Source organism: Bactrocera oleae, chromosome 4 (genome assembly GCF_042242935.1).
Source record: "Bactrocera oleae isolate idBacOlea1 chromosome 4, idBacOlea1, whole genome shotgun sequence".
NCBI classification, from domain to species: domain Eukaryota; kingdom Metazoa; phylum Arthropoda; class Insecta; order Diptera; family Tephritidae; genus Bactrocera; species Bactrocera oleae.
The window spans coordinates 73,088,597-73,113,310 of record NC_091538.1 but is presented as its reverse complement, the minus strand read 5'-3'; the positions used below and the strand labels follow the sequence as shown (position 1 = coordinate 73,113,310).

The 24,714-nt window shown below is 37.2% G+C and overlaps 1 protein-coding gene across 3 annotated transcripts in view; it reads right to left on the bottom strand.

Annotated features, from left to right (window-relative positions):
- Positions 1 to 24,714, bottom strand: part of sano (serrano) — a 150,272-nt gene that overhangs the window by 8,363 nt on the left and 117,195 nt on the right. The window contains exon 1 of one of the 3 annotated variants that reach the window (XM_036367666.2): positions 11,679 to 12,485. The exons of 1 other annotated variant lie outside the window; for it this stretch is intronic. The gene's annotated coding sequence lies outside the window, so the exon portion shown is untranslated. One more of the 3 variants, XM_014234349.3, reaches the window with a different exon arrangement.

Below are 24,714 nucleotides of genomic sequence, written 5' to 3'. Positions count from 1 at the left end.
ATATGTACGTCTGCGTTCATAAATATCATTTCAAACATCCGAAGCATTGCTGTGTGAATGTTGCAAGCAACTAAAAAGTTAATTGAAATCAATTGAGTATATTCAACAGGCAAGATATTTACTTATTAGTGGCGGAAATACACGCTCTGCGTTCGCACATACATATGTACATATCCATATTAATTTCCACGCTTTCAGTTGCAATTACAACTACTCCTTGTTTGATTGCTTACGTGCTAGAGCAATTGCATGCGCTTTTCTACCATTTACAGCTCATGCATTTACGTATTTTTAATTTGTCGCAACATAAAAACGCTTGCTAGTGGCAAGAAGAGACGAGTGCGGATTGTCAGCAGTGTAGGGCTATGAAGCCTGCAACAACATGACGCAACGCAAGGCACAACTCAAGACACAGGTAGGGCTTGTCCGACATATTGGTTATTCATTGCCACCGCAATAAAAACGCAACACGACGACACATGTGCTGTTGCTGCAACACACTGCTTTCGTGCAAGACTTAAGGATTGCAAGAACAGGGCTCTGAAGCCGTTCGCAGTGCGTAAAGCGTAAAATAGACGAACTCACATGTACACACACACATAGAGCTGTATAGGTTGTGGTTGCGTGTGCCTGCAGCAGCTGCTGGCAGAGAATGTCAGTCAGGAAGTCGTGTAGCCGGTAGATGTGGAATCCTTTGAAATGTGGTGGATTGCTGACCGCAGCACCGGGCGTACCTGTATCGATGGCATTTGCTCGGCCAAGCTGCGGCTTTTAATTTTTCATCTTATTCGAGTTTTTACGTTTGCTCATAAATATGCAAATAATCGTATGTGTTTTCTAACTTGCTTACATTTCGATTTCATCTCAATTTCGCTTTTGTTCTGCAATTCTAAAGGTTAGGCCTGGTTGCAAGCCTACAGCTGCGTATAGGCTTGCGTAGAGCAGGTCATAAAAAAAACGAAATATTTAGATGTAATGGAGTGTAGAGATTTTTAAAACGAAATCAATTAAGTTAAACCTTTTCTAAGTATGGTAGGAAAGCTGGCTTTTGTTGTCATTGCCGTGGATTTTAGGATCTTTGTTACTAAACTTTCTCACTTATTACTTGAGGATAAAGAAATTGGATAGTGAAACAAAAATTTTCACTGCATTTATGGGGAGACCTAGACTTTATTCGACTTTATTTGACAAATGGAAGTAAATAGAAAAGTTGTACTCAGTACGACCGACAAAAGAAACAGTCACACTTTTTAACTAAATATGGAGTATTCGCAAAAGAATGAGAGGCTCAAAAAAATGAAAATACATTTTTACGTACTCAGAAACTCTTACAACTTCTAACTGCAGGCTAGATATTGTCTCCATTTTCGGTCCATCAGTGACCACTGCTGCTTCGCGAGTTTGTTGTTGTCCATGTCTTTGACAAACAATGTTGTTCTTCTTCTACTATGGCGTTGGTAAATATTTCCTTTTCGCATGCTTGTGCTTTATTAGGCCATAAATAACACCTTGTAAGTCATTACAGGTATTCAGAATTAGCAAGTTACTCTCGTGTCGCAACTCTCGGAGGGTCCCTTGTGTGGTGGCTAGATATGTGGTCGCAGACGACTCTGATCTTTTCATGCCTACAAACAACCATTCATGTTGTTGATGTTCTACACAACACAAATTAAGTACATATGTATCCAGATAGAGTTGCATGTTGTGCAACTTTGGTACTACATTGCAGCACTTTTAATGGAGCCACATAAATTAAGTGCCATTAGCCTTAAGTCATAGCGGCAGCAGACGACATAGTTGAAGTTCTTATAGTACTTGAAAATGAAATTGTTATTCAAATTTAAATAAATACGGCACTACTTGCATTTTTAACAGTGTTTTACTGGATATATCTAATTTCAATCATAGGTGAAGTGTTGTCAGATTGGACGGTGTTCAATCAGAATATTTTGCTTGCTACTTTCGGCATTCCACAAAATAGTAATATGAGTACGTTTTCAAATCCAATGTTAAATACGACTGTGAAACATAGAATCTCGTAGCCTCTGGCGTCCAAAAGCTAAACGTTTTCACAAATTGATTCCTTCGCAATATTTGCCGCATTTACTGGTCCGCCACAGTCTCTAACACCGACTTATGGTCAGGCGCAAACCAAACACCACACAGACACAATCACCCGGATCACTATCGACTGTAATTCAAAATACAGCAATGGAGCAATATCCGAGGTCTAAAAAAGTTGGAGCCAAATCAAGAGGCTAGCACAAGATCGAAATGGATACAACAGTTACATTGTGGCCCTTTTGCTCTCCGGCGGATCCATAGGATACAATATATAATATTATAAAGATCTTTCCAGTTGCAAAGAACATACCTGATAAATTACAACTTTAATATGAATACAGTACTGTCTTCCATTAAGGAGCTTAGAATTATGTTTGATTTTAATTTTCAGTTTCATGGTTTTATTAACAGTAGTTCTTTTTTTGATAAGCGAGTGGCAAACAAGCGCTCAGTTCAAATTAAATTTTGGCAAGATCCTCGCTGGAACCATTTACTGTAGGTAAAAGATTTTGACTGCTATTCTTAGAATCTATTAGTTTCAGTCGTTTAAGAAGGTTAGAAGCCCGAATTTTGTGCTCTTTTTCGGACTCGATAAAAAAAAAATTTTTTTTGTTATACATTTTTTATATGTTGTTTATTGATATTAAAAGAGTACAAATCATTTATGAAATTAAAAAAAAATCGATTTTTTTACATTTCTAAACCAGAATACTTAAATCCATTTCTCATGTCAATAAACTCGGGTAAAAATTTTCTGAGTTTAACTTGTTGATTTTGTTAATACCAAATTTTATGCTATGCTTGATTTTGGGTGACAGAATGGCCACGGTATTACTAGGATTCAAAACTAATTTCACTATTCGTACATCAATGTTTTTGATACAAACAATGCCAGGACAATAGAAGCAATATTTCCATTTCAAAGAGCGCTTTTTAAATTTGCAAGTAAGTCAAAAGGCTAAAGCTCACTTTCAAACAACTTTATTCACATGTGTTGTGTCTATTTTGGCGATTCAACTCCATCGAATGAAAAGCGAGTCGCTCCAAATTCAGTGGGAATTCGCTCTCTGCCACATGGAACTTTCTTTCGAGCCTCCTGGCAAAAATACCATAAGAACTGGCATCTATTACAAGTTCATACCTACAGAAATATGTTAACTGCACAAATAAAGAAGGTGCTTGTTGTTCTCCCCTTCTCCGGCAAATAAGACTAACGTCTGCATTGGCAGAAATTAATTAAGTCATTTTGATTTAATCGAAATGAGCCAGCGAATGAGGTGAACCGATATGTAGTAACTCGTAGCGACACCAACAACGCGGCGTTCAAGTGATTTAATTTACTTGAGTGCTGTGGCAGGAAGAAAATTGTGCCACACGATGACAATAATGTACAAGCAACAAAAAAGGAGCAAACAGCCGCAATAGCAACAACAATATATTGAGCAGCAACAAAACCGCACAATCGCCAAACAAGCACGAAGTAAGTACTACAATAGCAATAACAATAATAACATTGAAAACAGCGAAATAGAACGCGATTGCCACGGTAAGCGAGTCTAAGTAGACAAGAGCAGACAACAACAGTCGCTGCCTGCCTACAGCCTAGAGCCGGGCAATATTGTATGCATTGAAAGTTAGTGACGACAGCAGAGGCTGCGGCGCGGCATCAATTTTGTCCAGTAGCAAGGAAAATGTCACGTTTTCACATAACTCAAGAGGAGCCCGTGACTACGCGCCTTGGATTACGAAAAAAGTTGTCGAAGAGAGTGCAGCAGCAGCAGCAACGGCAACATGCTGCCGAGAAAAATTCAAGTAGCCTGTGGCAATCGAGCGTGAGAAATGTTTGCGAGTTTTTCTGTTCTAATTTTTCACGTTTTCTTCGACAAGCGAACAAATCATCTGAAGTGCAGCGCAGAAAAGTGGCAGCAACCTTTTTACCATAAGACATATAATCTCTGTTTTTCTTTGTTGCCCGCTGGGCCTACAGTGCTGTGCGCCACATTCGCTTCCAATTTCAATTTAATTTAAATGCGTTTTTTTGTTTAGTTTTTCTTATTTTATTCACCCACTTCGCTATATTTCCCCGACTATTTTACTGTTGGTGTGGACAGTTTTAATTGGTGAAATTTTCGCCACACACATGTATATACATATTGTATATGTACATGTGTTTATCTGCAATTGGTAACAGTTCAAAATTGACAAGAAATACGTGCATCTTTTTGGTAAATCCGATTGCCAACATTTTTCACTCAACGCGTCTCACTTGAGATCACGTCACTTGCTACAGTTGTTACAGTGTGAGCTGAAAATTTATCGACAATCATTTACTTGCTTTTATTGAGAAAATCAAATATTCAAACATACAAAAGTATGATCATGAGTTGGCTGCAAATGTGTGTTGGAAAGAAAAATTGTGTTGAAGGCTGCAATAAGTTGTCGCTGTTGCTGAGAGGTGCATACATTTTCACTTAAGAAAAATGCGAATGTGCAAATTGATTGCCTGATTGGTGGCAATTGTTGTAACATAAATATGGGAATGTTAGCCAAATAAATATCGATGCTTCTTACAAGTATAGCAGAAACAATAAAAGGTAAGGCATAAGTAAAGTTAAAGGCAGGTTTTTTTGTATCTATATCTATATCTATATCTATATCTATATCTATATCTATATCTATATCTATATCTATATCTATATCTATATCTATATCTATATCTATATCTATATCTATATCTATATCTATATCTATATCTATATCTATATCTATATCTATATCTATATCTATATCTATATCTATATCTATATCTATATCTATATCTATATCTATATCCTGACTAGCCTGTCTATATAGTGGTTCATTTGACGCTGAGCTCGTCGTTTATGTGTTGTTGTTGTTATTGTTGTACTTCCGTCGCCTGCCACGACTAGCTTGTTGTGATTAATGATGAAAAATATGCGACCTCAATGATCCTTTTCAACCAACGGCACGCACACATACACACACATGTTGCATCTGAGGCACACACGCTCACACGCCTCGTGCAAATGTAGCGAGTTTTTTTTTATCACGCCGGTGGATTGTTGCTGTTGGTGTAGTGCTTTTATCATGCTTCTTTCAATGTTCTCAAGCTTTGTGCATTTGCAGAACCTAGCCGTAGTGGAGTGATGTGGGTGAGTGCCACGAACTAAGTGAGAGCAAATAAAGCCCTTTGGAAAGTCCTCAAAATGCGCGTATTTCAATGTGGCAACGAAATTACACTCCACAGCTTCAACAGAATGAAATGAAATGTGTCAGTGAACACACACACTTACATGCATATCCACACACATTTGTAGTTGCAACTCATGCCGGTTTTCTTAGTGCCGTTTCAGACAGGGACGCAAAAGAGTCTCATACCAGTTTATTGTGGGCGAGGGGACGACGAGGAAAGACGAAGGGACCGTGCCACTCGTGTTCGGGTGGCACGCTTTGTGTTCTTTTTCGTAACAGCTCGCTGCTACCCTTTTCAGCATTCCTTTTCACTTTCAAATCCTTTGAATGGTTGCAAGAGCGCTCGGTTTCAAATGAATTCGATCGCAAATTTGAGTTCTGTTATCTATTTTTGTATGTAATATGCAAATACGTATGCATAGAATAATAGAAATATTATGACAAATTGTAAATAAGGAGAAAATTAAGATATAGATTATGGAGTAAAGAAATTATGAGTTTTTAATACTTAAAGATTAGGAAATTCCTATTATAAATTTGGCCTTGAAAATATTAATAGCGGATATTCAATACATTCTTGTGGATTAGGGAATTCCCGTTTTTAGTATTTTTTTGAAACTATTTAGCGGGTAGGTACTTGTATTATGCATATTGTTCTACCATATTCATGGTAATTCATTGCAAGCAAAATGTGTGACCATCATCTCAACATACAAATGAAATACGCAGCACGCAGTGTTGCACGGTGTTGCGCAGTCGAACCGCACAAATATTTACGAACATTTTGTGAAAAGGAATGCAGAAAAACTAGACTCGAGTTGCTGGACTCTTTTTGACCGTGTGAATGCCCAGAGCGACACCAAAAGAAAATTTGAAAAACATCAGACTCTTTTGCATCCCTGTCTGAAACGGCACTTATTAACACAAAGGCTTCGCTTACACACTTAGGTCGCCGCTTTGTGTCCTCCATGGCAGAGTTGCAGGGCGTGCTGTTGCAGGGGAAGCTAGAGGAAATCTATGGCAAAAATATACAAGCTGCGTGACAAATAAAATAGCGAGTAACAAATAAGAAAAACAAAATAAAAACAAGGGCATCGCAAGTAAAATACATATAGGCAAAGGTTGCTGCAGTTTTGCCGAGTTTCGGGCAAGAACACCTCGTGGGAAAAAGCTAGGTCTGCTGGGACATGTTCAATACGATCTTCTCCTATATATCAGAGGCGGATATGATGCAGGTTTTCGAGGTCAGTTGGAAGCTATTATGAATTTAAGTGGACACTCATGTTCAGGAAAACCTCAAAGAAGCAGACTTGCCTGACACACTGTAGCTGTAATAATTGTTTCTTTCTATAAAACAACTGTTTGATTACAACCTCACCTTAACCGTCTGCGAAATTAAGAAGCTATGGATATTGGTTATCACTGTATAAGCATCAGAAGTTAAAATATCACAAATGCTTAGAACAATTAGAAGCTTCAAAGATAGCATTTTCTCATGAGATGACTCAATCCGATGGAAGAAAAAAAAACAACGCGCTTTGCGCTTCCTACAGGGCACATACGCATGGACGACTTGCGCGTTCTGTTCTACGTGTTGCATGCACTACAAGGGGGCACTTATACTTATACTTGCGAAAATAAACATAATGTGCTGGACAATGCGAGCACTCGAAGCTAGTAACCTCCAACGACACAACAAGGCGTCGCACACACAAATTTACGCACAACCAACGAGATATAATTTAAAACATATATTAAACCCTAAAAATAATTCGTGCAGTTCCTGTCGTTTGCGGGTCCTCACGCAATCTGCTTACTTCATGCTCGCGCGCCCTACACACAATTACTCTTCGTCTCTTTTTTCTAAACGATTGTGTACTTTAAGTCACTTGTTGTTGTACTTGAGCACAACAAGAAGGGCTTTTGTGTTGTTGCTGTTCATTTATGTAGGTTTCATTTTTCATAAACGGAACTTGTTGAACTGTCGCGCGAGTATTCTTTTTTGCTTTTTCGTCTTCGTGCAAGATCTCCGCTTTTCGCTGCTTGACTTATGCCCGTGCGACCTGCGTGCGGGATGGATTTTCTTCGCGATTCCGCACGTTCGCCGCTTCGCCCCACATCCCTGGCTCTAGTGTGCTTTACAAGCGGTAGCCCTAGGATATGGAATACATACACCAACATACACAAATAACGTAATAAATGTGTGTGTGTTTGAAGTTTTCTTTAAACTCTCTTCTTGCAGTTTGCCGTAATGTCAGCCTTCGCTCGGCAACTTTACGAGCGTTCTTGCGCTTTTCACGCTTTGACATGCTGTTTCTTTGTTTTGGTAATCTATGTGTGTGTATATGTGTATTTAATTGATATATTCATACGCACGAGTAAAAACATGACTCGAGAGGCATCAACGACATTCTGGTTTGGGTTGGGATTTTAATTTCTTAAATGGCAACTGGCTGTGGGTGTTATTGTTGTTGTTATCAATGACTTTTGTTTTTCATTGTGCAACCGCAGTGAGGCTGAAAATTGTGTTTGTCCAACTCTAATGGCGACTTGAAGAACAGGAAGTTTGAAATATTTCAAGCCTTTAATTTCTTACAGTTTAGTTACTTTTTAGTTACTACTTGTTCCATATTAAAGATAAGTTATGGAAGCGAAGAAAGAAATCTGAAAACTGTAAAAATTTAATTTGAGACAAGTGAGAAAGGTCTTGTAGATAATACCATTATAATTATGTAATACCAAAATCTATTTTCAAAAATATTGCGTTTCAAGTACTAGATTTGTAAAGGGAGGAAGAGCTGATTTTTTTGTAATACCCTGAGCTGCATGCGAAAATAGTTTTGCATTAAAAATGTTTTCGCACACGTTCAGCGATCGATCCAAGAAAACTGCGTAGGGTTTGCTATATTTTCTTGATAATACCTAGGAACCAACCACAAATACGAGAGGAGATCCCAAGGTGTTCGCTCTATGCCGATGAATCTATCTCTCAAAGATCTCGGCCACTAAGGCGCAAAAATGTATATTTAATTTGGCTGGCGTGTAATGTTTTATAGATTTTTGAACACGTGTGAGTTTTGAAATGCGAATAACAATTAGAATAAAGCAAAATGAATGAAGTGCTGCTGATAATTGCTGCGCAACAATGAGTATTATATACTTCAATACAAAATTAATATGCAAACCAGCAATAACAACAACACCAATAACATTGCACACCAGTAAGTAAAGACACATGGAATTGGGTTGCAATAAATGAATAAGTACAGTGTACATATGTATGTGTAGCGAGGTCTTCGAAAACATTTGGGAGCGACCATATGATGCAGGGAATAATAAATTATTCAAATAGGTGGAGCCGATCGGAAGAATTAAAAAAAAATATTTTAAAAATTTTATTATAAATAAAAGTAACGTATTTTCCACGCGCACACTCGCATACACGAATACCTAAGCTTCAACAAAAGGGAAGGCACAATAGGCCAGTATATTGCCGAAATGGAATTGGTTTCTTTGCGAGTGGGTTGGGTTTAAACGATCGGAAAATACCACACGAAAATAGCAGTAGATTGATCGAAAACCGCAACGACAAATTTAAATTTAATAACTTCATTAACATGTAGATAAATAAATTGAAGAACGATACGTCATCTGCTTGGAAACGCTCTGTCCCGGTGACGCGTTGACGAAGCGCGCTGCGCCGCTCAACGTTCGACAAACCGGTGTTTATGATTTGATTACTAATCGCGTCGAAGACGACCATTGCCATTGCCAAAGTCGGCAGTCAACGCTTCGCTACAACAACACCATATGCGCATCCAAGCATACACATGTCTACGAATTAGTCAGTCAAACAGAAACGGGCAGTCCAAAATTGGTGAGCTATACCTACATGTGTTTGAAATCATATGTACAAGTATGTATGTGCTTGTGTATATGTGTGTTTCAGAAATATGATTTTTAATAGAATTTCAACAAAAAGTATGAAGTCAAAGTTCCTAACGACATTAACACTGCATACTTATTGCCAGAATACACATACAGACGAATATTTGTCTGTTGGCTTGTACTTAACTGCTTCTTCGCTATCTAATTACATATGCAGCACGGCGTTCTTCGACGCCAAAAAGCCATAAACATTTAATATTAAATGCTAAAAAAGGAAAACCAAAGCATTGCTTGTGCTCCGAGTTGGGCCCCGGGGAAATCAATACACAAATCTCGATACATAGACAGGAAATGAAAGCAAATAAACGGCCGAAATGCAACGTTACATTTGAATCGGGGTTAAATGTGCTGCGATCGCTGTTGAACTGTGGCTTAATTTGTTGTTGTTGCCTCGGACAATGTGCCTCCGTAATTTATGCTTTATTTGTTCTTACAAATTTGTAGACAACACCTTCTGCTCTTATTGTTGTTGCCATTATATAGCTACTGTGCACAGAGGCATTTTGGTTTGATTTCTATTGTCGCCGCGGCTTCCTCTTTGTGTCAAAGCACACATATTTGGGCTGCACTTTTGGGGTGACCAGCTAGGGGCCTATGTGATATATACTTGTAGAAATTGTAGTAAATGCTAAGCGAAAATATACAATATATTAGAAAAGAGCGTTAAATTCATGTATGTGTGTCTTCAGCCACTGCGGCAAGGTAGCTAGGAAAGTTCCCATTTACAGGCGAGTCGGTGAGTTTTGCTGGCAACTTAAATGGTAACACATTCTACATTGGTACATTGTTACATTGTTCTTTCGGTATTTGTGCCACTTTTGCAGCAAAAGGGAATCGCTTGTGTGAATACATATAATATGTATATTGAAAATAGAAAGGGCAACAAATAGCCTTTTATAGAAATGTCCATTCAAACCTGCAATATATGTACGGCCGTGTAAGTGAGCATGCGGTTATTAGATATCCACTTAACATAAGGATTAGACATAAACATAATATAACATATCACTTGAGGCCTGGAAAGTGATGCTAGTGTTGAAGTGAAGACAAATGATCAGCTGTTACGGACTGAGGCTTAATTCGACCATATCCAATAAAGGTTACATAATTCTGTAAATAATTCAGCAAGATTGTAGAGTAATAGTGAATAAGAGGATAACAAAGTTGTCGAAAAAAGCTTCAGACCACTATCTCTTTTTAAGGAAATATAGCTGTTTCAAGCTCGGTGCCTCCTTGGTCTGTATTTTTATTGTTTGTTTTAGGAAAAAAATGATTTATCTCACTGTATCTTTATGTTTCGAAACGAAACTCATTACAGAGTGAGTATTTTATTCAATGATCAACATCTTACTATTGATTAAAGTAATAGGTCGCAGTCTTATACGTACAGGGAGTTACGGAGAAAATAACTAATTTTCGAAAATTCCAACGTTAATTATAGTGTAGTGTTTTCATCACTTCTTTTCTTCAAAGAACCAATTAATTCAGATAATTATGCTTTTCGAAATATTATATATAACACTTTTTTTATAATCCGGATCAGTTTGTTTTAATAATTTGATTTTCCCTATATTATCATTGGTGGATGCATATTTCTGGTGCGATGTGTAGCTTAAGTTGACTTAGGTAGGCTAGATATTTTCGTTGCAAGTAAAATTCTGAACATATAATTTAAATATTTTTTATGCCAGTTTGAAGACGCTACTTCCAAAGCACTGTTAAGGGGCTTATCTACCTTAATTTACTAATTTTTAGTCTTTGATATAGTAAAAACAATCCTTTTTCAAAATTCTGCTTTTGACGCGTCCTTAAATATACCAGTATTTTTTGAGCATGTTTTTAAGCTAAAAAATTGTAAAGAATTTAAAATTTTTTTATTCAAATAAGTTCGTGTCTAAACTTTGCGAGAAGTCTGCCAAATAAGTAACAATTTACAGGTTTCGAATATTTTTTATAATTTTGTCAGAAACGCACCAAAACTTAAAAAAAGTTTTCAGTGCGGCGAAAGGGTGGCTCAATATCTTATAAACTATATTGTCAGGATAACTCAAATTTGATCTTTTAACTTTAGTCGACTTAGGTTACTTTGGCATATTGACACAATTATTAAGATTTTTGAATTAACGATTTGGTAAGTTTTTATTTTTATGCAGCAAATTAAAATTTCAATAAATTTTATATATATGCTTCTAAACTTTTCCCTTCTATCATTGTTGTAGGTACATACACTTTTATACTCCTTCATTATGAACTACTTTGTGTAGTTTTTAATATGTATTTTACCTTGTTATACTTTCCAATTTAACAGGTGAACTAAGTTCTTAAAAAAGTTCCAAAAATATTTTAGTTTTGTCGTATTCTAATTCAGCATTGTTTGGCTGTCTATATCTTCTAATTTATATATGTATGTATATACATATGTTCGATTAAGTACATTGAAGTACTGAACTTACGTCGATTGCATAAATCTGTTGCGTTTCTTCACTTAACTTCGCTTTAATTTAATTTTTCAAAAATATCCACAATTTGCTTTCCGACAGCCAATTAGGCGACACTTTGCACTCTTCGGCGTGTAGTTTATATTCTCAGCAGATTTCGCACTTTCAAGGCGAATTTCATAATATTTTGCGTGAATAATAAAAATTCCACTTTCTTTTGTTTACAAAACAGTTGCGCTCGCTGCGGAGGTGTAAAGCACAATATCCACAAAGCCAATGTGTGACGAGCCGCCCATGCGACAGCGACCGTTGGCGGCAGCAAATGGCCTATAACCGTTACTGGGCGAGTTGGCAGTTGGCAGTGGTCGCTGCCAATTGTCATGCGACACAAAACACTTTCACAAAATTACGAAATTATATGAACGTAATTAGACTGCGGTTTCTCGTAATTCTTTTTTAAAAAGTGTAAATATCAGCGAACCAATTTCTTTGCTGATACAATTTCGATCACTTTTCTTGCTGTAAAATAATCACTTTTTTATGCTTCACATGCAACATCACCACATAAAAATTTCTTTGTGACTTTAATTGTGTGTGTGTGTGTGTTCACTTGTGGTAATTGAAAGCGTTAAGTGCTGCGTTGATTTCTTCCTCAGTAAAATACAATATGGGTACGATCATCAACACACTCACAACTCTGACGGCTGGTGCTTTGGAAATTCACGTTAACTAAATGCGGTAAAGCGTTAAGTTCCGTTTGTAGAAGACGCGCACACGCGATGCCTCGAACGCAACGAACCTTACAATAATGAAACGAATTCTTAACTGAAAGTGCTGTAGAACTGTCCTCCATAACGACGTCGTAGTCGAAGCTCGAGCTGGCGATGAAGCTTCGTCGTTGTCGTCGTCGTCATCGCCGCCGCCATTGTCATAGCTATTGAGGCTTGCGATGCGTCGTCACGTTTCACGCCGCAAAAATCTCACTCATTGCTGTTCGCTCGTGTGTTTGTGGTTGCTGTTGTTGTTGTTGCTTGTGTGAAGAATTAAAAGCTACTAAGTAAATGCGGTAAAGAACGCAAATGGCTAAAGAGTTCTCAGCTAGAAGCCAAGATTGCTGGTTAAATGACAGCGAAAACGTCGATGATGATGATGTTGACGTCGGCGACGACGGTAACGACGGCAACGATGGATATGCCGGCAGCAAAACGAGACATTGGGAATGAGAATATGTGAGTATGTTTAATGTATGAGAGAGACGAGGCAAACGAAAGTCATTGAAACATTTGTTAGCGAAATGTAAAGTAAAATGTTGATTAAATGCTGTTAAATAGCGCTACTTCGCACGAAAGTGTTCTGTGAAACGAAGGGAGCGCTAATAGAGAGAGAGAGAGAGAGAGAGAGAGAATGAGAGATAAGGTTACCAGTGGAAGCTTTGTGTTAATAACGGCTTCTATTAGAATAGTCTTCTGTCTTTAATTAAAGGATAATTAAAACTAAATAACAATATTGGTTGAAGAACTAGGTATATATCTTTATTTTGGTGACAACAAAACAGAGTAATATTTGGGCCACATATTCCTTATCTGGGGGTTATATTTCATTACGACAGTTTTTAGATCATAATATAATCATCAAATTTTTCAGAATTTCAAGCCACCACATGTTCCTTGTATTTCCTGTGCCAAATTACAGCTATTTATTCTAATTTGGAGCTTGTATCTAACACTTTATAGGTTTTCGATTAACGGCAATATGGATGCTTCGTACATGTGTATATATATATATATAAATATATATATATATTATATATTGTTATGAAATAACTTGAGCGATTCTAATGGAGCCAAAAATCATACATGACTCTGTTGCCTACAGACTTTTTGTTACTGCTCTCTCGTTCTGTTATTTTAAATAATCTCAAGCAATGTTGCTGTTATGTTAATTAGCAGACACTGTTTACCGCGCACAGATTTGTCTCTCTGCAATAACCCGTTTCGCTTTATTGATTCTGCCGTTGCTTTTGCTGCGATCCTCGTCTGCCTGTTATTCGATATTTCTTGCCCGCTGGCTTAGTTACATGCACACACACACATATATATGGTATATATTTGCTCATTTTCTCCATAATACTGTTTGATATGGCTTGTTTTTTCACAGCCGTGTTACGCTACGAGTTTCGTCTCGTTTGTTTTGGCTCTAATTTCTAAGCAAACACAAATGCACCTTTTGTTGGGCAAATGCTTTGGTGACTCCTCTGGTGCGCTTGTTGGTTTCTAAGACGAGCGTGTTTGTTGTGGTTTCTAACATATGTTTGTGGTATTTGTGTGTGTGTTTTTCCAGCGTTCTTTTTATTTACATTTCATTTCGAAGCGATCGCTGATAAAACTGATTTAATGACTTTTCTTTGGAAGTGTATTTTATGGTCTTCGCTTTGCTTTGCTTTATTTCAATAAACTTTTCGTCGCTTCTTGCATTGACAATGAGTCTTGATGTTCTTCGCTAGCTGCTAGTATGACAAGAATGATGATGTTGACGGTAATGACGACGCAGGCATTGTGTTCTTTTCTTCATTTTAGAATTCAACACATAGTTGGAAATTTTATTAAGATTTATTCAAATTAGCGTAATTGTTATGCTAGTAGTGAGCAATTTCGACTTGGTGCTTCTCCGTATTAGAAGTCAGAGTCTGTTATATTTTTTTGCCTTCATTTTCATGACTTTATGGATCATTATAAAAAAAGGCGTTAAAGCACACGAATTAAACCAGCCGTGGTGGGTAGATAAATTGTCTTAATTTTCTGCGTGTGAGCATCACTTTTGTTGTCTTTTTTTGGTGTTTTTATCAGACGATACTCTAAACTTGTAGAAGGGTGATAATCATTGGTTTGTATCTGATGTTCTGTTCTTGTTTGCTCGATTGTAAAGTATTTAGTATTTTTTTAGGTGGCTTAGCAGATCGAAATTTATAAAGTATGATATTTAAACATACGACTTTTTTATAACTGAAACAGTTAGGCAGTTGATGATGGCGACTGATGAATAACAAAAGACTTAAGCAACGAACTTAATGGTAAACACTATTGGGTCATAGAACGATTGCTGACGGTAAATAATATTAACACAATATAAATTAGGCAACCATAAAAAATAGCGGTTAATTGAGGCAATCAACTTTGAAGCCTCGCATGGACATGTACATTTTCCCAGAGCAAGGCTTTAATAAATCTGATATGAGTATGTGATCACTTTTTGTACTCGAATATAACGATTAAGCAGCAATAGAACCTAAAACGTTTCGTCTTGCCTAAAATATGAAATTTCGCGATGTTTTTTATAAGTAGTTTAAGGAATATTAAAAAAATTTTAAATTGGGTCGCTATAGGCGTGTCGAACTTGATTTTCCATGCTACTAAAGAACGCTAAATCATATTATTTCATATACACATAATTTAGCATATACCTTTTAGACGACTTTGCAGCACTTAGAGCGCTATCATAAGATTTATTATGTTTGCAGGAGTTCGATGAACTCGCCGCTGTTGATCAATATGAGAAACATCTATTAATTTTCGGTCAACTTTCGGCTGTGTTGATTCCAATTTGCCGCACAACACGAATAAACAGAAATGTAACCGAAACACATTAATTTCCAGCTAACGGTATGCCGCGCACACGCATGCCTTCAATTCTGTACGCAAAGTCATGTTTATCAAGAGGCATCTGTCTCGTACATACATACCTACAAACACATACACAATATCTCAGTCGTTCGTTCTTACGATTGTTCGGGCCTTTTGTGAAGTCACACACAATGGCTCGGCTCGAACGGGCTTGCTGCACAGCGAAGAAATGAAGATGCAAGCAGCAATCAATCACCATGCGCGCAAATAAGGTTCAGAACCAGCAGGAATTAAGAAGCGCTCAAGCCTTTCCAAATACGGATGAATGCCGCGCATGCGAGTGTGGGTTTGCGTGGAAAAAAACCCCGAAAATTTAGACCACAGCCAAGGCGAAATACCAGGAAATGCATATGACAAAGCGGTTAAGCCAAAGCGGGCATGCAAGCGATTAAGAACCGCTAAACGAATACATGCACTCACACACACACACACATGCACATTGTTGGCTTTGTCACCATAAGCACTCAATAGACAGTTACGCACAACGCACATTCCCCTCACATTTGCATGCGCCCAGGGGCAGGAAATTACTTACGTGCCAACGCACTAAACCTTCACTAAAGCCAAGTACTGTGTACTTTATGCCGAAGAAAGAACTACCATGCCGTTTAGTATTATTTTTTAATAAATGCATTCTTTTCGCGCTTCATCACTACCAGCACTTAAATGCCTTTGATTGTTGCGCCATCGAAACTTGAAGCTATATTTGGTCGTGCTTGAGTTCTGGCGAGATAACAGAAGGGTCTAAAGTATGCGCATGACACCGGACGACGTGCATAAAGTATGAATATATGCTGACAAATAATATGCGCGTACGCATTGTATGCTTTGTGCCGACATGCCATTATAACTGTATTGATCGCTACGTGCAACTGTTGCAAGCACACTGCTTAATAAGTCATCCTCGGCATATTTGTTGTTTGTCATTGTTGTTAAGTATCCACGGCAGCTCAAACGAAGAGCATAACCCCTTTATGCTTTTATGTGTGTGTGTGTGTTTGAGTCAAGTACGTGCGTGGGACTCACATTTCGCCGAGTAAGTACTATCTGGCATTTACATAATTGCTTCAAGAACTTTTCTTTGAAATTTAATTACCAGGCAGCTGGTTTATGTATTTTTGTTGTAGAAGCTTGGAATCAATGTGTGTAGGTTCGTAAATATAAACGTATTCTTTCCGAAAACTTTGTTTGAAAAAGTGTCTTCTCTGCTCACTCTCCTTGAAACAATTTAAAGACAAAGTTTCATCACAAAAGCATTGAAAACTTATAACAATTTTTCAAAAATTTATGTTTTCTGTGAATTATTGTTAAACAATAAAATTTTCATGAGATTAATGGGATATTGAAATTTTGTCTCTTGAAAAGCCCAGCCGTAAAGCACATTTTTTGCTGCGATAACAATTAAAGCCCCACTTAGTATAATTTTTAAAATATTTCTAAACCATCTTTTGTTTTTGTTGATGACGTTTATTATTTTGTAATTTATTTATCTTGTGCTTTTAAGGTCAAACCTGGAAATAGGCCTGGAAACATTTTATCTCAATGCTTTAAGCAGTTTCAATATTATCCAAGTTTATAACTTCACTTATGATATATGCGCAAGAGATATATCCATATCCTGTCAATGTGCCACAGACACATCGCATGCACACATATATCTATCACACCGAAAACCCCTCGTCCATCTCTACGCAAGGATCGGCGCACAAAACATCTGCCTTTCCAGTGGCGGTGCGTGCCACTCATGCACAATTGCGCTTAGAGGTGCTGCTCGACTGCGCACCGGCTCTTCCACTTGTACGAAGTCGGCATTGTCTTATGAACTGCTCGATTGGTAAGCAAGTGGAAGTTGGCGCTGTGCTAGGCAGAGAAAAAATTCTCACCCGTTCTCGGGTGACGGCTGCGTTTCTGCTTTTATTACTTATCAATGCGTGTTGCGCATTCAAAAGGCTTCACGCGCGCAACCGCAATTTCCGTCACAATTTTTTCAAATTTATTTTTTAAATTCTGAATCTTTTTTCGGTTTATTGAACACTTAATCAATCTACGAAATCTGCATTCGATATGCGGCTGACAGCCTGCATAATTCAGTGAAAAAAACAATAAAACAAAAACAAGAAATTGTTTCAAGAAAAGCAAACGAGTGTAAGATGTTGCAGCAAACCAAGAAATCGGGGTGTTGCCCATTTAACGCTTCGCTTTCGTGATCATTGTCTACATGCATTTTCGGTATATTCTTTAGCAGTTGATATTTTCATATTTTGTTCTGCTGATGGTGGACTACAAGACTGAAGGCAAACTTCAGACACACAACTTTTGAGCAAAGGTGGAGAATTTTTTCTGTTACGGGAAAGCCTGCAAATGCGCTCCTACGCGGCCTAACCATCTGCCAATCTGTGCTGCCAATCTTTGTTGCCGCAAGTATTAAACACCGACACTCACCAGTTACTGAGTGATCCCTCAAAATATTGAAATATGGCTTAAATACAGCATAAATCCGCCTACTTGCTCATAATAAACACAAAGAAATGTGAAAAAGGGTTAAAAAAAGGGGAAGTTCTTCAATGGGTTCATATATCAGTCACAAGCGAAGTTGGTGCTCATAAAGCTTTTAATACATGGTTTTATAGTCTAAGAATTTTGATTTGTTTTCATTTCGCTGAACACTTTTGTATTCACAAAGCAGCAGCACTCTGTAAGAAACGGATTTTTTCAATGTGGTAGGGTTGTAAAGAATTGAAAGTCTCGTTGGTTGACAAGCGTTTTGAATTTTGTTTTTTTCTATCTTTTGTAGCTGGATTTATTACTATTATTATTGTTGTTATTCTCTTCTTGCTCTTTAGCATTTAATTCTTGAACAGATGGCTCAAGTTGGCTCATAAATCTTTACTGACAGCGGAGTGTTAAGGATTTGTTCACTTCGGTTTCATTTATTTTTACAAAAATTTAGTTGTAGGACAAAAAGACGCGGAAATATGCTACTCTAGTAAGGTTTTGCGGTTTTTGGGTTTTAATATTTGGTAGATCACAAAACCTAGTGGGAAAGTGAGTTAATATTCATTATTTTTCGTTTGTAGTATTTTTCTATTTTTATATCAATTTACAAAAAATCAATGAATTATTAATTAACGGTCAATTTTGAACTAAAGCGGGAATGTATCATGTATTATATATCTAAATACGTGTAATATTTAATACTCACTTCTGGAAATTCGAATGAAATAATTAAGTACAAGTCACATGCCTGACAGAATTCCCGTTAAGACTAATGTGATTAAAGAGTATTTTATTCGCGTCTTGCATTAATTTGTATCAGAAACTTAATGGAAAAGAGCTTTAAAATTGGCGAATAATCGTTTGTGTTCAAATTTTGATGATCATTGACCATTGGAGGTGTGAAAAGCGCAAGACAAAGAAATTCGTAACTGCCAATGTCAGTTTATGTTCGGTTTTATCGTAAATTTATTTTTACTCTCATTATTGCGCAAGCAAACTGCCGTTAGTAATAATGCATGTGAGTAAACCTGTTCCAAACCGCAGCTTAATCTTGTATTTTAGCCTTAAAGCGATGCGCTGCAGTATTCGATTAACAACAACAAGCAATTTCTTTGGAAAATCGTTCACAGCTTTAACATGACAAGCAATTAAGAACTCAAGACGCAATTTAGTGAAAGAAAGTACCCTGACTCATGTTGGGAAGCCACAATCTTCTTTGTATTGACTATCTTAGATTTTTATTTGGTACGCTAATATATTACGCATAAGCAATGGATGCAATACCTGGAAGTTACATCGCATTTTGCAGGCTTATTTATTACTTGAGATCGTCTTCCTTACTTCTATTTAAATTTGATGCATTGTAATGTAACAAATCGCTTCTTTTCTGACACTTCAACACAAGCACACTAGTAATTAATTTTTGTTTCATCTCTTCTCCGAGTTGTCATGTCTTTCACTCACAAAATTTTGTACACAAGGCAAGTATTTGGTAATTTTGCTTGGAGCTTTTTTCTTTAACGAGAAGTTCGTGTATTTTTAAGTAAATTTGAAAAAAGAGGTAAGAAAATGTGAATATTTCTATCATCTTCTTTGAATTTATCATTTCTAAGATTTAAAAAGTAAGTCAGAGGGGCAAATCGTTTTGGTTTAGGATGTCAGTAGTTTGTCAGGAATGGTTGAGTTCACAGTATTTTGGTGAAGATGAGAAGAAAGTCATAAGTCTAAGAATATTATTTTATATATTTTTTTAATCAAAATATCCAAAATTTGCGAAAATACAATATTAACTTTCTCTTCTTGACAAAAATTGTCAAAAATGCACAGAATAATGGTAAAACTGTTAAACTCTTAACATGTCAATAAAAGCAATAAGGAACAAGAAAAGCAGAAATAATCCAAAATGAAAAAAAAAAATAAAACCAAATAGAATATATATAAAAAAATTTCAAAATCAGAACATCCAAAAGATGACTTTCATTAAACTAGCTCACGATAAAATCACAAGTGTGCTGATACAAAAGAAAATTGCAAGAAGAAGATACATATGCCTATAAATATATGGTATATATAAGCTGTAACCTTTAAGTCACAACAGTTAGGCAGAGTCTATGTAAATCTCATCAAAATATAACTATACTTGCCCAAATAAATACACCAACATATGTATGTCTATATATACTTGTGGTGTGCAAATGTTGTAATGCAGCATACTCTAGTGGCACTTAGTGGTGTGCCACAGCTAAGTGGGTCCAAATGCCAAACGTGGATTTCCCGATTTCAGCACCAGCAAATGGCATATTTAGCTGGATTTTCGGCTCACTTATTATGTTTTTGCATTTGTTTGTTGGGCGAAATATATTATTTAGTTGTTGGAGGGAGGGGGAGCGCATGCACATCTTCGTGTGTTCCCATTCGATTATTTTGTAGAGCAATCGCTTCGGATGGCGCTTGTCGAACAAAGAAATCGTGGAAACGTGATATACGCTAAGCGACACCAAAAATTCAGCGAGAAAAACAAAATGAAAAGCCGAGCAAAGTAAATAACGTTAAAGAGCCCAATATAAAGTGAAGTCAACTTTATTTTTTATTATTTTTTCCTTATATTTTGGTTTAATAAAAAGTGTATTTTCTGTTTCTCTTCGAATGGATGATTAAATGAAGCGTCTGCTATTTTAAATATCACCGCCGTTGGTGAAGACAAAACGCTTTATGATTTTCGTATTTGGCGAATAATTCTTTTTCCGCTCCGTATGTGCGCTCAAAAAGGCTTCTCGTAATGGCGAAATATTGTCAGTTGCGGCGTGCAAGTAAACAGCTGCACCCATTTGGGGCACATCCAATGTGATGCTTTGTTAAAGTAGTTTTGAGATTCTTCTGCTTCTGGCTTTGTAGATGCAAGAGTTGTCTGTGTAAAAGGTGCTGATGCGCAGAAGTGACAGACTATATCTTTTAATTGGAGATGCTGCAAATTTACCCTCCTCTAATTAGCAGTACTACACCGATTATTTGTGAATAAAAATTTAATTTTATTGTATTCTGAAGCATTGACTTACAAGTCTTACATTCTAAAACCTATATATAAAAATCTAAAATAAAACTCAACAATCGCTCTAACTTGTTTGTTCCCTCCGCTCTTTGACAGCAAGTGGCGCATACTCTTAATGTATAACTACTCTGAAGCATTGACGGTTGATTAATTCTACTGCCTTATTTCCAGATTAATATCCAATTTCTTCCCATATATTGGGCCAGCTTTTCTGTTATTTGCTTGTGGAAGGGCTAATATGCGCTTACATACTTACAAGTAGTAAAAAAATTAAAAATTACGCCATTGTCCATATATCTAGTTTAATTTGAATCACAAACAAGCAAATATCAGCAAAAGTTGCGGAAAATCGTCCTGCCTTATTGATTTTAAATAGAAAGTGAATTACATCAGCATTACAAATTCTAAGCGCAAGGCGTGCAACAATAATATAATATATCGGGTTTGAGAGACGTAATTTCATTGAAGCGGACAGTAAAGCACGAATACAATCACTTGACCACCGACCATCAAGAAAAATCACATTTCGACCGATGTCCTAATGGCTAGTTGCATCTTCTCATAGCAAATTACCGGAGAACAATAATAATAAAAACCAATCACGCAGCATGCAAACGCCAATACACGGATCGTAAACAAAAGACTTAAGCAACAAACCTGCCAATGATAAGCGAGCGCATGCAATCATTTCCACAAAACAAACGAACGAAAGTGCAACAGCGGAGTAGAACGCAATGCTGCTACCACAACCGCGGGCCACAATTGTAAAAATTGCAGTTTCGAATACAAGTTGAAAGTGGCAGCAAGAGAGGTGGATTAGGAGGAGACGATATGAACAAAGCGGCAATGCATCCTGTCAACTAGGAAAACAAACAGAGATAAAAACAAAACAAAACAAAGGACACATTAATGCGGCAGCGATCGAAGAACAGTAGACAATAGATGGGAAAGCGCAGATTGCCAGCCGCGGCAGTCCAGCGACGGCAAATGAAAACGAAAATCATTGAAAGCGAAATCTAAATCCAAATCTGAATCTGTGTCTGCATCTTGGACGTAAGAAGGCAGTCGAAAAAATCGGCAGTTGCACATAAACTGAAAACAATTGCCAGCAGCTGAGGTGAATGCAAATGAGCGGAAACCGATGAACAGCGCAGTCGAGACTACAACAACGCCAACAATGGCTGCAGTCCGTTGCCGCGGGCAGTCGAGTCGGGCCAAGCACGAGTTAGCCTGACAAGTGAAACTATTTTGGCCGCCGGTGACCGCCGTAACCACGGTGGCGGCTTCAGCGGCGGCAGCTATTAAGGCGTGTAATGGGCCGAGTAGCCCAGAGCCGGCAGATGCCACATCCACGGGCAGCACGGCCAACATTTGGCTAGAATCATCGGCGGATTGGCTGTTATTATTGTCTGCAGTAATTGTATCGAATAATTGCTGCTGCTGCGGCAGAAACACCAACAGCAACAATGCTGCAGCTGCTATGCAATTGTTGCCGCAAATATCACTGGCCGACAATAAGTGAATGTGTTGGTCGCCATGGCACACTGGTGTGGCGTGTTGCAGTAGCTATTTAAATGCGTTTTTGTGTCTGTGGCAAATGGACTCACTTGCCCGCCGGGTGGCATTGTTTGGCCATTCGCTTGTGGAGCGTGCGGAAAATGTAGTAAAAACAGCAGCAACTTTACCATTTCGCTTGAAGGTCGCTTGGTCGCTTTCAATGCCAATCTGCACTGCTGAAGGCTGGCGAGAGTGAGCTTGTCTGCAACCCGCAGTGTTTGTGGTACAGTAGGCTATTTGATTATATATGCATATATGAGCGTTTAAGGCTTGGCTTTTGGAAGAAGCTTTGTTCTCTCGCCAATTGGGTTTCAAATCTTAGTCTCAATGACGATTTAATTGTAATTGTATGGTAAATAGTACAAAGCATGCTAAGTACTATGTTTTTAGAGTAAATGCTTTGGGGCTGGCAGCAGACGAAACTGCAATTATATGGCGCCAAATCTATGTCTGTGCTCAGTTTTTGCAAAATAGCATTGTAAGAATAGGAATCATTAAAGACTGTCTTAGCTAAGTTACATTGATATCGCAACTGCAGTCAAGCCTTTTTTTCTTTTTATATTTTTTTGCTACTATGAACAAATTGTGTCGTTTTAAGTAATGGAATTTTACTTTCCCAATAAAAAATTTAAGAAAAGTGTAAGCATTTCTTATTTCGGAGGAATAATCGAACTCTACCTCCAAAAATTTCGAAATTTCCTATTATGGGAGGACTAATAGCTCATAGAAATGTTTATTCTCACTGTTAAACCACAATGTCCCACCCAAAATGCTCTATGATTCATTTTGTTGGTATTTTGTTACGCAACTTTATTGCTTTTATTAATGCCTTCTCCGTTAACACATTAACATAATTAAGGTGATGGCAAAAATGATTGATGTGTTTGATAAGGTCCAATCGACCCAACCCCAAAATTCGATCAAGAAATATTTGTTATGAAAATGTTTTATATATTTTTTCTCTTTTGTCGAGTAAAATTTTTCTAAATAAAAATATTAAATTTTCGTAGCAGAAATTGTTCAGATTTCAATTGAGTTAAACGCAATAATAAGTGCCGTTATGTGGCGTTAAACGACAATCCAAACACAAGCTCCGACTGTATTCGAAATAATAACAAAACTTTCGCTATCGCGCGAACACTATTAAAAGCCACACAAAGAAAACAGCTGTCGAGAAAAACACTATTGAGCAATGCTTAACAAAATTGCGAGCAGCATTGAGATTTTTCACGGCTACACAGCGCTGCAGTATGTGTGACGCAGCGCCTGGCAACCGTCCAAACTCTTCTGACAGCCCACTAATCGACATTGTTCAATGAAAATTCAATTAGTTCGCTGGTGTTGAGTGCAACAATCGGTTTTGCAGCTGGTGTGTGAGTAACGAGAGGTAAGCACAGTAAACTGGCTATATATCGAGATATATGAGTCTGTAGAGAGATTGGATCATTTACGAGGACAACAAGTATATAGTTTTTAAATCTTCTGAAGGCATTTCGAATGCAATATATTTAAAACAAATTGCGAAATCAGGGAAATTTAACAAACTTAAAATATAAAAAATTATAAATTAACATGAAGAGAAATTTTAGTGTTTCATATAAGAAGCACTAAATATATCGATTAATCGGAATAATTTAACAAGAATATACCTATTGGCCTTGAAATTTATTGAATTCATGACCAAAACGCTCTATTTAGACCTATGCATATGAAAAGGGACGAGAAAAAATAAAAAGCTCTCTCCGAGCTCTTTCATCACCAAAGTTTAGGCCTCACTTACCCTCCGATTCAGAAAAATAGTTTGAACTTAAAAAATCTTGTAACACAAAACCTAAACTTTTTTTTTTGTTGCTGAAGCTGATGCTACAATTTCTGTACAAGTATCGAGAAGGCATTGATGAACTTAGTAAATAGCTTGGAGTTAAAAAATTAATTAAAGTAATTGATCATGGAAAGAAAGCTGTAAAGACTTCGATGTCAGCTACAAAAGTCAAGCAACAGACATTTAAGGCTATAGAGGGACAATCGAGTTGCCATTTCAATCATTTACAATTTGCTACGCTTGCAATTGGCCATCGAATAAATACCAAATTGCAACGTTTGTATTTTTCTTCGACGAGTTTTTACATCTCTTTTCACTGAATTCATTTGTACACTTTCGGACGAAGTTTCTGGCTTAACTTTTATTTTTTATATTAGATAATATGCACTTTTCCACTTTTGCTTTTTCAAGAGTACGTTACTTCTTGCTTTCTGCGATTTTCGCTTT